Raw genomic sequence first — 14,152 nt, forward strand, 5'->3', positions numbered from 1 at the left:
ATCCTGCTCCTGCTTTGCCTTACTTTGTATTGGCTCAGTTTCCAGCTCACCCCTCCCTGCCTTCCTCCGATCTTTCTTCTCTCTTCCTTTGCAAATTGTATGGCTTATGCCTATTACTTTAGTGGTTTCATAGTTATTTCAAAATGTATAATTAACGGTCTCTAAAGTTATTCAACATTTTACCCATTGCTCAAGCAATAAAAGGACTTTAGAAAGGATTAACTCTTAACTAGTTCCTAACTTACATGCCTTTGTTTTGAAATATCTTTGTTTTGAAATACCTTGCTCCCTGGTCCCCACCTTCATCAAATTAATCATTGTCATTGTTTTAGACATTGTTGTATTAGCCTGGGTTCCTTAGAAAGCAGAGTGTGAGTGTGAGGCAAGGATTTAAGAAAGTAGTTTATCTGGGAGCATGGTAACTGAGGGACGATGGAGTGACACAGGGAAGCCGGCACACAAACGGGTTGTTGAGTTAACCCCTGTTAGAAGTGGCTGGGCGTGTAACCCTTCAGGACCTCAAAGGGAACCTAATGGAGACGCAGACTATGGGTAAGGAGCAGTGTGGGGGGTGGGGCATTACTCATTTGCTCCCAGTTCCTTTGGTCAAAAGCTCTGGTTATCCTTTGAGGCATTAATTACTTGCTGGTCCTGGGTTGACCATGTATGAGAATTCCCAGGGCAGAAAGGGAAAGTGCAGTGCTGTGAGCTGATTAAAGTCTGCCTGCAATTTACTGGTGCCGCTGTGGCTGGAATCGAAGGTACAGCCAAGAGAATGGGAAGCGCATAAGAGACGTTCCATTCAATATTTTTTCTTGATTCTTGGATTATTTCCTTCTGCGTGGAGATCCTTTGCAATCTCCTTTAGTGAAGGTCTTTTTTTGTAGTAAAAATATCAGTTTCTGTCTCTCTAAGAATATCTTTCTCTCCTCCTTCCCCAGCTCCTGAAAGATTGCTTCCATATTGCAACATAGATAAAGCTCTATGCTGAAAGTTATTTTCTCTCAAAGCATTGATATCATTTCACTGTCTCTCGCTTCTATTGGTGATACGAAGAAGTCGCCACCAGTTTAATTGCCTTGTTTTCTTGAAGATGAGCTGCTGTTTTCCTCTGGCTGAATTTATATTCTTTTTTACTTTGTGCCATACAGTTTCTCCTAATCGATCTGGGTGTCATGTCCTTCTAATTTCCTGTTCGAGGTTTTTTGAGCTTCCTGCATCTGATCATTAGTGTTGCTTCATCAGTTCTGAAAAAAATTCAGTCCTTATCTCTCTGAATATTGCCTCTTTCCTATATTCTCATTAATTCCATCTGGAACTTTGATTATATTCTCTCATGTTTATGTCTGACAATCTGTGTCCATATTTTCTATTTCTTTGTTCCTTCAGAGTGCATTCTGGATAGTTCTTTATTTTCCAGTTCACTAAATCTCTCTTTAGTGTTATCTTTTCTTTTGTTTAATTCATCCATTTTTTCCTTTAACTTAAATACTTGTATTTTTCATTTATAGAAGTTCTATTTCGATTCTTTTTAAAATATGCTTAATCATTATTTAAAATCTCTCATTCACTAATCAATGTTTGTGCTTTTCTTTTTTATTTAAATGAATCAATGCTATTCATTTTATATCTGTATAAGACTGTCAATTTCTGAAGCCCTTATGGGCCTATGTTTTATTCCTGTTGTTTTTCCTGATTCCAATTCATGGTGCCTTCTCTTCAATATGTTTTGTGATTTTTTTTTTTTTTTTTTGGTTTACTGTGGGTGATCTATTTTTCTTATGCTTTATAGATTAAGTGTTATTCTGCAAGGACCAGGTTGAATCTTAATTTTCTTATAGAGAATTTATATTTTCTTCTGGTAGTTCCCTGTTGGGACTACCTACTCTGGATCAATTTAGGTTAAATTAAATTATCCAGTTTTATTTTATGATCATATAGGCAACACGAATTTGGATTACTAACCTCTATGTAGGCCAGTTGCATTTATAAACTGTCAGGAAATATTTTTTATTTCCCCCCCGGAACCAAGATCATGGCAAGATATTCTCATTGCTAACTACTACTATGTGGCATATTTTATTTCAAGTTTACTCTTATGTTGAGGATAGAGACCTTTGGGATCTTCCACCTTAAACCACCTCTGATTTTATCTCCTGTCTGCTGCTCACACTGCATCTGTCAAGAAGGAAGCCCAAGATTTCCAAAGCTGGGCAGAAACTCGGGGCGAAAGCCAGATTGAATTACATTTCTCTCCAGGGTCCTGTTCCTTTGTTTTTATTTCCATGAACTTCTTAATACCATGCCTGTTTAGTAATACATTAAAATTAAAAAAATATATATTTTATTTCGCATTGTGGTTATTTTAATCAAGAAACTGGAATATGGTCTTTATAATGTAACAATTTTTGCCTCCCATATTTCCCTGCCTTGCCAAATTTCTGTTTTAATCATTCAAACTCAGGGTAAGCACGCTCATTCTCTTCTCTTTGGTTCCTTTTCCTTCAGGTTGTTATTCCTTTCTTCCCCCACTTCTATTGTTTCCTTTCTTTTACTAGCTTTTCTCTTCCCTTATAAAATAAAAAATGGAAGGAATCTAGTATCAATGATTTACACTTGGTGAAAGATCGATTTACTACCTTTTAATGTAGTTTTAATCTTTCAGCCTCTTACCTTTTACTTATCTTTTTCTGTTACATAAAAATAGGACTTTCTCCCCTCTTGTTTGCTGACATTTGAAATTATTTTAAAAGGGGACACATTGAATTTGGGCATGAATACTACTGAATCTCATTTTCTGTGAGGCTGTGCTGATGGTAAATGAAATTTAATATTTTGGCTATAATAATAGCTCCTTTCTATTGAACACGTGGTATATGCCTGGCACCATGCTAAGTGTTTTACCTACATAATCTTAAATCTCTAAACCACCTGGTTAGGTAAATAATATTGCACTTGTTTTATTGATGAAGAAGAATGCGTCTTCAGTGAGTGAACTAACTTGGTCAGTTTACACGGTCTGGCTTGTCTGGTCCCCAAACCTGTCTTTCCTTTCCACTGCCCCACACTGTGTCTGTTGAGTAACTGGACTTACGAAAACTTCTTCATCATCTCTCTTCTTTGATGACTGCTAACTCTTAAATGAAAAGGCTTAGTGGTAGTTTTTGAATTTATAAAAGTTCTATCTTAATTCTTTATCCAATATGTTCTCTCATTCTTTTTAATCTCTTATTAAAAAGAATAGGTGACTTCTTTACAAATTCTAGGTGGAGGTTGCAGGTCTTCAGATGGGATATGAAGCCATATATATATATATACATATATATATATGTAATCACTTTCTCTACATGTTTCTCCCAACACCAGGAAGCTTATCTTACAACTTTTTTTCATTTTCAGACTTCCCCAAACCCAAACTTTACCTCCTTCTTTCATAAAAATTATTTTACTTTCTAGAATAAGTGATATTATTTCATGTAGTGTTGATGATATGATCAGACCATAATTGGCTCTCCTACTGACATACTAGAATATATCCCTAATGCCTCATATATTTCAAGCTATGGTAGTAAAGATTCTGACAATAAAGTGTGCTGTTTGAACATAGCATCTTCATTAATAGAGGCATTACTCTACTTCTCTAATAAAACCCTTTTTGGATGAAAGCCAGCCTTGCACTGCAGTCTGCTGTTCACTCCAGAGTGGTTCCAGAGCACTGCCTTCTACACTCAGCCACTGACTCATGCTCTCCTTCCCCTCAGGCAAATGAGGACAGTGTGGGTAGATGGGAAAGCCAATTAAATGCTTTGAATTTTTGAGACAAACTATTATAAATAAAGCTACCATAATTATAATGGAGTTTATTGCATTTTGCAAGGAACACGTTTAAATAAAGAGTAGAAATTATGTATGGCATGCATAGTTTATATAAATGCGATATTAAAATCTGTGTATATAAACATCTGTATAACATAGAATAGTGTGGGGCTGCAGCTCCCATGCTTTAGAATAGCTTCTAAACTGCTAACTTAATTAGTTATTTTCTGTGTTCTAAAGAATATTTCCACGCAGGGAAGACCCATACAGAATCAGAGGTGGGAAAGCCTGGGCTTGGGCTCCAGGAGAGCGTTCTCTGGGTGGCGGTACCCCTGTCCCTTTGCGTCCTCGGCAGTCACATGCAGGAGTTTGGCACACCCCTCAGGAGGTGCAGTGATGAGCTGACATGGCAGATTTGGCTCTGCAGTGGGTGGTTGTCCAAGATGTATGCTCTTCATTATTTTGGGAGAAATTAAAGGTATATTTATTCCATGGAGTTGGGGACTCACAGATGATTAAGATGCTGCTGTTAGCTTGGGGGGGATATGACGCTAAGTTATAATAAAGTGGGGGTAGCTAAGCTCATGACTGAATTATGGTCAAAGACTCACGAGAAGAAGGAAGGAAAAAAGTCCTATTCAGGGGTAAGGAAAATGCAGATTACTATGATTAAAAATTTATTGTAATACTTAAAATAAAACCCTCTGCTGTTTGGGCTTTGTACAGTTGGGTGCTGAACCTACCAATAAGCCTGCATTTAAAACTGACAATCAAAATAGAGCCAGAGGCATGGATACAGGAACAGACTGACAGGTGTCAGAGGGGATGGGGTTAGGGAGGGGCACTGGATGAAGGACAGGGCAGAGATTAGCCGATGAACATATATGCATAGCCACGGACACACAAAACAGTGTGGTGAAGGCCAGGGAAGGGGCACAGGGTGGAGGTGGGCAAAAGGGGGAAAAGGGGGACATCTGTAATAGGGTCAACAATACAAAATAAAATAAAATAAACCTGCATTTAAATTTCCTTCCCTTCAATGCAGAGAAAACAAAGCAAGCACAACCAGCTGCAACCCAGAGCCGTCAAAATTCAAACCCAATGCGTGTGCGGCAGGGAGGAAAGCTCAGCTTTCTGCCCCCGCCCCTTCCCCTCCAGCCTTCAGGCCCCTCAAATGGGAATTTCGTCTGCATAAGGAAGTTGAAACGTGACACTTTGGCTCTAAACACCGACTCAGGAACCACACTGTGAAAATGCAGGCATTTGATTCTTTACTTTCTCTGTTGTGTTTCCACAAGGCAGCTCCTCTCATTAAGGAGACATTCGTCCCCATCAAAGGAAAAAAGGAGTCCTGGACTGCTCGCGCCCCTTCCTGAAGGGGTCTCCCACTTCCAGTCCTTTTCTGGGTTCCGTGGAGCTGCGGCCCTTCCAAGCTTTGCCTCACTGACCAGGCGGCTCCAATTTGGTGGATCATATGAACTTTTCTCCAGTCAAGTGTCTGGCAGGAAATGCATGAAACTGGACTTTATGGGAAGTCTGCTAAAAATACCTTCTTTAGTGTGGGGATATTTCTAAGAGGGATTGAAGGGGCTTATTTTAGCCCCTTCCCAAGGAACATGTTTGCATGGTCCAGGATGATGGCCTAAGATCTCTCTCTTTTTTTAAAAATCCTCACCCCAGGATATGTTTTTGTTTTTATTTATTGATTTTAGAGAGAGATGAAGAGAGAGCGGTGGGAGGGAGAGAGAGAGAAACATAGATGTGAGAGAGAGACGTTGATTGGTTGCCTTCCATACCGGTCCTGACCTGGGATGGAGCCCACAACCTCTTCGGTGTCCTGGACAACGCTCCAACCTCCTGAGCCACCCGGCCAGGGCCAAGTCGTCTCTGCACAGAGCAGAGGCAATGGGGCTGGCTGTGGGCTGAGCCTCAGGGTTTTGCTCCCTGGTCATATGGCCTGTGGTGGGTTGCAGCCCTCTCTTAGACCAAACTGACGTAGCTTTTTGTATTTCTGTCTGGAGTAGTCTCGGAACAGGAAGAGACATTCCAGGATGTAAATAAAGGTCCACTTATCAGATACTTATTGTCAGAAGGATCCTTGAGACAGTTCATTGCTTGTCTCCAGAGTCCCGGGTCTTCTCTCGGCCAGAGCTGGGTGTTTGGATGGACTTGAAAGCTTCCTGAGTTTTGATGTGGTGCTGAAACAGAAGCTTTGATGCTCCAAGCTGCTGGCTGCGGAGGAAGTGCAGGGTTCAGAGCTTATCGGCAGATGTACAGAACATACACTATCTAAAACGTTTCCCTGCATAGGTTCCCTGATAGCAAAGGGTAGACTAAATATTTATACAAAGTCCTCAAGAGCTGGGCCCTGACTCCTGTCACACCTCAGCTCTCAGTGGCCCGTTTCCACTGCGAGGTTTTCAGCACACTAACTCAAACCAGCCATAGGGGATGTTTTCTCTCTAGGCAGTTGCCTCTCGATTTTCCTTACCTAGAATGCCCCTTTGTCTTCTCTTTGACCTGGTCTGTTAGTTTTGTAGGGCTGCTCTAACAAAATGCTACACATTGGTGGCTTAAAAAAACCCCACCAGGAATGTATTGTCTCCCTATTCCGGAGGCTGGAAGTCTGAGATCAAGGTTTTGGCAGGGCCCTGCTGCCTCTGAAGCCTGTAGGGGAATTCTTTGCCTCTTCCTGGCCTCTGGTGGTTCGTTGGCAATCTTCTGCGTTTCTTGCTTTATAGATGCATCACTGCAATTCCCCATCCCACGTGGTGTTCTTTTGGTGTGACTTTACATCACCTTCCCTCTCTGTTAGTCTGGCTCTGGGTCTAAATTTCCCATTTTGGTAAGGATACCAGTCACACTGGGTAAGGGTCCACCCTGAAGACCTCATTTTAATTTGATTATCTCTGTAAAGACTGCATTACCAAATGAATTCAAATTGTGAGGTATTGGTGAGTTAGGACTTCAACACATCTTTTTTTTTAGGGGGACATAATTCAATTCATGATACCTGGCTGGAATCTTTCCTGAGAACATGGCTTTTAAACAGTCTTCTTGATCCTCTGAGATGAAATGGACTTTCTGTAAACTTCTTTTGTTTTAATCCTTACCTGAGGATATGTTTTTATTGATTTTTAGAGAGAAAGGAAGGGAGATTATAGATATATACATTAAGAGAGAGAAACATCGATCGGTTTCCTCTGGGGATGAAACCTGAAACCTAGATATGTGCCCTGGAATAGAACCCACAACCTTTTGGTGTACGGGATGACACTCCAACCAATTGAGCCACCCAGCAAGAGCTCCATGAACTTATTTAACACTTGGAATTTCCCCTTATGATGAAACTTATTATACCGTGTTGCCTGCTTAATTGTTTGTCTTCCACTATAAATGGTAAACTTGAAGCCACGGCCCGTGTTTTGTTAGCCCTGTGCCTAGCACACAGGGAGCACTCACTGAACTCACAGTGGCAAAACATGAAGTGGGGGGAAATTTCTGCACCTGTGCTTTTGCAAAATCTTTAACGTTTACAGTGATATTTTATATTGAAAAAGAAAAACAGATTATTTCAGATTATTTCATCTGAAAATAACCAAATGGCCATACTTGGCTTTGGTAAGAAGACTTTGCAATGAGTCAGAATCAGATTGAGATGTGAAAAGGGTGGTGTGAGCACGGCCACAGCCCTTTTTTAAAAGATGAATTGGACAGAGCTCTAGGGCAAGTGTCTCTGTGGTAATGGGGTGTGTGGGACTGAATGCTATTGAGGTGATTAGAACGTGGGGCAGCCTGTCCAAACAGCAGGCTTCTATTCCTCACTCACAGGATTCACTGTGACCTCCAGCAAATCACTTACCTTCCGACACTCTTTTAAGTGCGTTTAAAGCAGGGATGCTGATCATGACCATGTAAACATATGGAATGTGATGAGGACTGATTCTTAGGTTGGGGTTTAAAGAGATTTTCCTGAAAACTACTATTTATTTTAAATGCTGTGAATGTTATGAACTGGCAAACTAATGTTAGCTAAAATATAAAAAAGGTTAAATAATTTGAATGAGTAGATCCAACTTCATTAATTTTAGAATCAAATATCTTCCCCCCCCCCCAACCAGATGTATAGAAGGAAAACTGCTTTATAGAAAGAAAAAAAAGTGATTCATCCCAATCTTATTTTCCCTTTTTGTTTCTTGCTATAGAGAGCTAACTAGAAAGTTGACCCTTGGAGAGAGGCTGGGTAGGAACCAAAATACCAGAAGTGGAGAATTTAAAGAAACGAGAATTGACTACCCAGTCCCTAGGGAATTTTGATGGAGAAAATAGAATTTGAGACTAGACTCTTGCTTGTATGAATTTCAGAGGGAAGTAGCAGAAGCAGCTCCAGAATTTTGGCTTGTGAGGCTCAGTGTGGCAGCATTGTTGCAAGGGGCACTGGTGGCCAGGATGCCAGAAGCTGTGCTTGCAGAGACATTTATATTAAATTATAAAATTAAAGTTAGACATTTCAGAGGATGGTGGGATGGTACTGATGGAGATTATAGAAGTGTTCCTAAAGCTTAGTTTCCCTCTTGCACACTCTATAATCTGCCAGTGGGTACTAGGACCAATAAAAGGAATATACGCACAGAAACATACAAATATACACACAGAAAAATGTCAACTGAGAATGATACTCCTGTCTTTTGTAGCTTTAATGCTAAAGGAAAGAAATAATACATGTGCATTCTTACAACAGGGTTTCTGATTTCCTATCAAACCATGAGTCTAGTCAATCCATCCATATACCCGCATGTAGATATCGACCAACTAGTAATTTTTCCACAGTGTGTTAAGGGGTGTGGGACCATTCAAAAAGGGAAAAGTAAGACAATATGATGCCAAATTGCTTATAGTTTGGTGATTCAGAGTAGCTGTAAGAGAAGGAAATAACTGTAGGATAATAATACAGGAAATGTAAATTCTGTGATAAATTATGAGAAGGTAATACATGTAGTTGATTATAAAAGGAGAGACCTTTAATAGACAGAAGTATATAGCAGGTTCTCAAATGACATGGATTGTTTCGAGGTAATTTTGTTATAATATTGATGAGAAAAAAAATCATCAATACCCAGCCAGGGCTACTGTGTGTGGAGTTTGTTTGTACTCCCCATGTCTGCATGGGGTTTCTCTGGGAACTCTGGTTTCCTCTCACATCCCAAAGATGTGCACTGAGGTGAACTGGCGTGTCTCCATTGCCCAGCCTGCGTGAGTGTGGGAAGGAAGGGCATCCTGTCCAGGCTGAGGTTCCGCCTTGTGCCTGAGCTGCCAGGATGGGCTCTGGCCAACCTGGGACCCTGAACTCAGCCAGCCCCTGAACTGGAATGAGCTGGTTCGGAAAGAATTACATTACTTGTTTTTATTTATCTTTCTTAAATGTATGTATAGCTCACACTTATTTCAGTGTTTAGAATTTAGAAGTGTTTTAGGTCTTTTTGGTGATGTTTCTGTGAGCAGAAATATGCTGTAGGAATTTAACTTTTTTCTCTATCAAGTGGCCAGTGGTAGTAAAATTGGTTTTGTTGTTTCCCTTAAAGTCTCAGTTTTCAAGAACCTATTGAAGACGTTAAGTGAGGACTTACTGTATGCAAGATAATTACAGAAAATATGAGACTTCAGCTGGACCTTGAGGGAAATTTGAGTTGGCAGAGGGGAGGGGTAGGCCAGTGGTGGCAAATACATGTGTCTGGATACTTACTGTCTCCTTCTTTGTTCATGGCAGAAATTTCTAATCAATCACCCCATAGCGGATTTTAATTTCCTTAAAGAACTACCCACATACTGCTTCCTTAGACTAATTTAAATTAATAGTTTATTTTCCTATTACATTACAGTCTAGTGTAAATGTTAAGCCTTGTTTATCTCGGAACCTACTGAGTCAGGCACATAGCAGAGGCTCCTTGTGGCAACCACAGAGGTGCTCTGCTGAATTGCACTTCATAGAAGAGCTTCCCATTCAGCTGTAAGGAAGGGGTTGGCTGATACTCTGCTTTAGGGATTTGCCTTTGCTGCAGCATTTGACCCAAAGGCACACTCTCCTGGGCAGCCTCCAGCCAATGACTGAGCCCAGTGGGGACCTAGGACTTGGCTTCTTGCTATTTGCAGTCTTTGCTCTGGAGCTCCCCATGAGGCGGGCTGACTATCAGATACGCATTGCAGTCTGAGCTTCTCCACGCCCACCCTGCTCCTGCCCTCTGTGTTTCACAGGCAATACCTCCCGGTTAATCTTTTGCACCCCTAATGCACTGTCTGCTTCCAGAAGGATTCGCATGGACTCAGCAAAAGTTTATGGGATTAAATCAAGTTGGTGATAAATTTTCACTGGATTCACCATTTTGTGCCTCTAGTTCATTCTACAAATATTCTCAGCACCAGCAATGTTTTGGGCTCTGAGATAGATGTTGGAAATTAAAAGATGAATAAAGCTGATCCTTACCATTGACAAGACAGACTCATAATCATGGATGCAGAAACTAGAATTAAGAGATGAGCAACTTGCTCAAGACTATTCTCCTCAATGGTCAGCTGAGTTTTGAATCCAAAAGAGGGGTTTTGGTTATAGTGTATGAACTTGTAACAGGTGCAATAGAACCAGTGCAGTTAAATGCACATTACTTTGTCCTAGTTCAAATTCCCAAAGGGAATTCCTTGAAACACTAATCCCTCAGGAGTGCTTCATGGAATGAGCATGTTCAACATATTAAAATAGGTTTCTAGACTGCAGTTTAAAGGGAGTCTTTTATATGCTAAGTTACGCTGTGCATTTGCAAGAGCAGGTCAAGTAGTCAATGTTTTCCAAACTCATTTGGCTCAGGAATTGTTTTACAGCACACCGTTGAGAAATCCTATCCTGCCCAGTTAAATCAATTGTTTATTACTTTACTACAATCAATAGCTAACATCTGTTCAATGTTTTCTATCTGCTAGTCACTGCGATCCTGTGAAGGAGGCACCATTATTGACCCCAGGTTTCCAATGAGGTATTTGAAGCTAGAGTAAGTGGCTTGCCCTAAGCTACACAGCCGTGCCCTGCCCCACTTACCCTGTAATGTCCTGCACTCTCCTGACTCCCAGGGTCTTGGCTGTGTTGAGACCAGTGAGCCTGCCCCTTTCTGAGAGGAGGGACATATGACTCAAGTTCACCAGGGACACAGAAAAGCATTTGTGAAAGAATTGCAACCCACTTTGCTCACTCAGAGGGACTGTGGGTTTTGTGCGTTTCAGTGGGACATATGCACAAAGCCCTGAAAAGAAGGTTGGTTTGGATGATGATCAGAGGGAGGGATGAGCAGGCCGAGCATGAATGCTTCCATCTGGCAGTCTGGCGAAGAGAGGCCTCCCTTCCGTGAGTCAGCGTATGTAGGGGTGATTCACCCTTCTCTCCAATGCCCCTTCACCTCCCTTTTTGGGACCCTCACTGTTTTTCAATGCCCCAGCACTCTGTCCCTCGAACCCCAGCACATACTGTCAGATAGAAGCCTGCAGATATGGCAAGAGCAAGGGCTTTACAATTAGGCACCTGGATTTAGAGCTTCCCTGTACCACTTGCCAACTGTTCAAGTGACTTAATCTTTCTAAGCCTCAGTTTTCACTTGAGTAACATGGTGCTATAAAAACTGTCTACTTCATAAGATTATTATAACGAATCAAGAAACTAATATGGGTAAAGTACTTAGTACATGGTGGGCACTTAATAAATGGTGTCAGCTGTAAAGTCTTATCTCTCTAGCTGTTTCTGAAATTAAATTGTAACCTCTTACACTGAATGTTCTCCCAAATGTGAGGGGGAAGAATGTAATTTCAGGAACCATGCAGGTAGCGGGCAAAGGAGAAAATATTTTGCAAGGAGAATGGTGGCTTTTAGATCCTCCCCAAATAAAACCCCCGCAGTTCCTGACTACTGTACATAACTCTCAGCCCTAAAAGAGTCTCAGCTTTGGCCCGGCCGGGCGTGGCTCAGCGGTTGAGCATCGACCTGGGATCCAGGTGATCGGGGTTCGATTCCTGGTCAGGGCACATGCCCAGGTTGGGGGCTCGATCAATGACTCTCTCATCATCTATGTTTCTATCTCTCGCTATCTCTCTCCTTTCCTTTCTCTGAGATCAATAAAGACATATTAAAAAAAAGAGTCCCAGCTTTGGTGTATTTTGTGATGACTTCAGGCACCGCGGGACCAGGTAATCTGCATATGCTTCAGGGGTTTGCTCACCATTGGCTTGTGTTTCCTTGTGACTTCCTCCTGTCACCTCAATACCTTGCAGGTAATTTGAGTCTTTGAAGAGGCAGACAATGAGGGTTTAGTTGGCTCTCATGTCTATTCTGTGGCTTTATTTGCCTCTTTCCCAGAGATTGAGCATTTGTGTCTACGGGCATAAGATCGATTGCTGCATTGTGCCGCGGAAATGAAAAGGAGACGCTCTTTCTTTCCTCCCGAGCCTGCCTGGCACTGGCGGCAGCCAACGGCCTTGTCTGAGTGGCCGCACGTCCAGGGCGTGTGGACGCGGCAACCGTAATTGCGCACTTATCTCTGAGACAAAAAAAATAAATGAAATTGCTGCCTAATTTATTCAGATGGCTCTCAGAATGCAGCATTTCATGTACTGATTTGATTTCCAGGAACTAGAAAATAACTATGAAGGCTTTGTTAGGAAAATTGCTTAGGCAAAAGTGAGTCCTCTTTTTTTTTTTCCCCTAGCCACAGTATCTAATAGCTTAAGATATAAGATAAAAATAACGTATTTTGTAATTAATATTTTAATTTACTAAGATGGGAACTAAATGGTGACTAGACTTCTCTTCCCCTTGATAATAATGAACCCAGGCAATTGCAAACGAAGGAGAGCAGCCAGGAGTTTAATACCTTTGATTAAGAACATGTTTCCACAGTGGCTATTATGTTCCTATTTAAAAGAGCAAAGCAAAACCCAGGCTTATTTTGTTTTGGAACTGCAGGGGGTCTTATGGCATCAAAAGAAGAGGAGAGAACGTTTAAGGACAATTAAAGGCGATTTGCCTCATCAGGTCTTTTTCCTACTCCGGTTTCCTCCCCTCCTCTCCCCACAATACTTGCTAATTACCGTTTCAGTGACCTGAGGATTTTTTTCCCCTTCAAGTAACTTGCCTGTTTGGCTGTTGCCCATACTTATAATTGATTGCATAAATCAATGAATCTCCATTAGTTCATTAAAAAAAGCAGAACATGAGTTACTCCCTGCCCTATCGTGCTGGTTAGTTAGATGTTAGGAAAGCTAAAAGGTAAGAAATGAATTACACATGTTAATTCATTTCATCTCCGAAAGAATGCCATCAGGTGGCATTAGCGTGGGAAACCAGAGTCGCTTTCTTGGGGTCCACTATCTGGGGTGAGATTGGAACTCTAAGCTTTGTTTTCACTTTATTACCTCAAGTGAAGCTTTCTCGGTTTCTTTTTTGCTTGGTTGTTATGTTTTGCTAATTATTTTAAAACCACAGCAAATTACTACAGAGAACGCCCTGTACAAAACAACACCACAAAGGTTCAAGATCAAGGGGTTCCTTTGTGCAAGGCTGAAGATTTCGGTCTCTGGGATTTGGGATTTGGGCTGCAGGCCTTGTTTACGGGTGGATCACCGAGCGTGTGGCACAGTCCATGCCTTAAACGATTTGATCAGAAGAATGGCCATTGGCCTGGGCAGCAGTCGAGGAAGTGTTTGGTTTCAGGTGTCTCATAACTCCTGAAGTTCCCGGGCAACGCAGGGCCGGGTGGGCCTGTTCCTGTCTAACTCCTTCTTAATATGGGCCTCAGTATCCTTCCCTCTGCTATGTTTCTCCAGCGCCTGAGTAGCACATTCTGAGTCCTGCTGCGTCTCCTCTAACATGCTGGCGTTTTCGATCACCGCCTTTTGGTTGCACATGGTTACGGTAGAACGGGCCTGGCCCACCGCAATGGTCTCCCGGGGGAGAGGGGTTAGCGAGGCCCAGACCCTGCAGGAGAAGCTGGCGCCTACCCAAGCTGAGAAGCATCTCCAGCTTTCTCTGTCTCTTTACCCATTTTAAAACTTTCCACTTAGAAATTTCATTCGTTCTTTCAATTTGCATGCCCCTGGCATGCATTTAAATGTATAACACTTGGGTTGCGAAAAGCGAATTTGGCGACTCTCAGAAAAGGCTTTGGGAATCATTCACTGCAGCCTCGCCGGGGACTAAGAAAACTTAGTCACCCCCAGGAAGTTTTTAGCTCAAGTTTTAAGATAACAGAATCCAGGGTGGGAACTGAGCTCTTAAAAAAGTGTTTTAATTTGATATTATGTT

At 41.7% G+C, this 14,152-nt stretch overlaps 1 pseudogene; it reads right to left on the minus strand.

The window, feature by feature from the left end:
- Positions 1-13,467: 13,467 nt before the first annotated feature.
- Positions 13,468-13,755, minus strand: LOC148092460 (dynein light chain 1, cytoplasmic pseudogene; annotated as a pseudogene).
- Between the last annotated feature and the right edge of the window lie 397 nt (positions 13,756-14,152).

The sequence above is a fragment of the Miniopterus natalensis genome, chromosome 9 (assembly GCF_054644295.1).
Source record: "Miniopterus natalensis isolate mMinNat1 chromosome 9, mMinNat1.hap1, whole genome shotgun sequence".
Taxonomy (NCBI): domain Eukaryota; kingdom Metazoa; phylum Chordata; class Mammalia; order Chiroptera; family Miniopteridae; genus Miniopterus; species Miniopterus natalensis.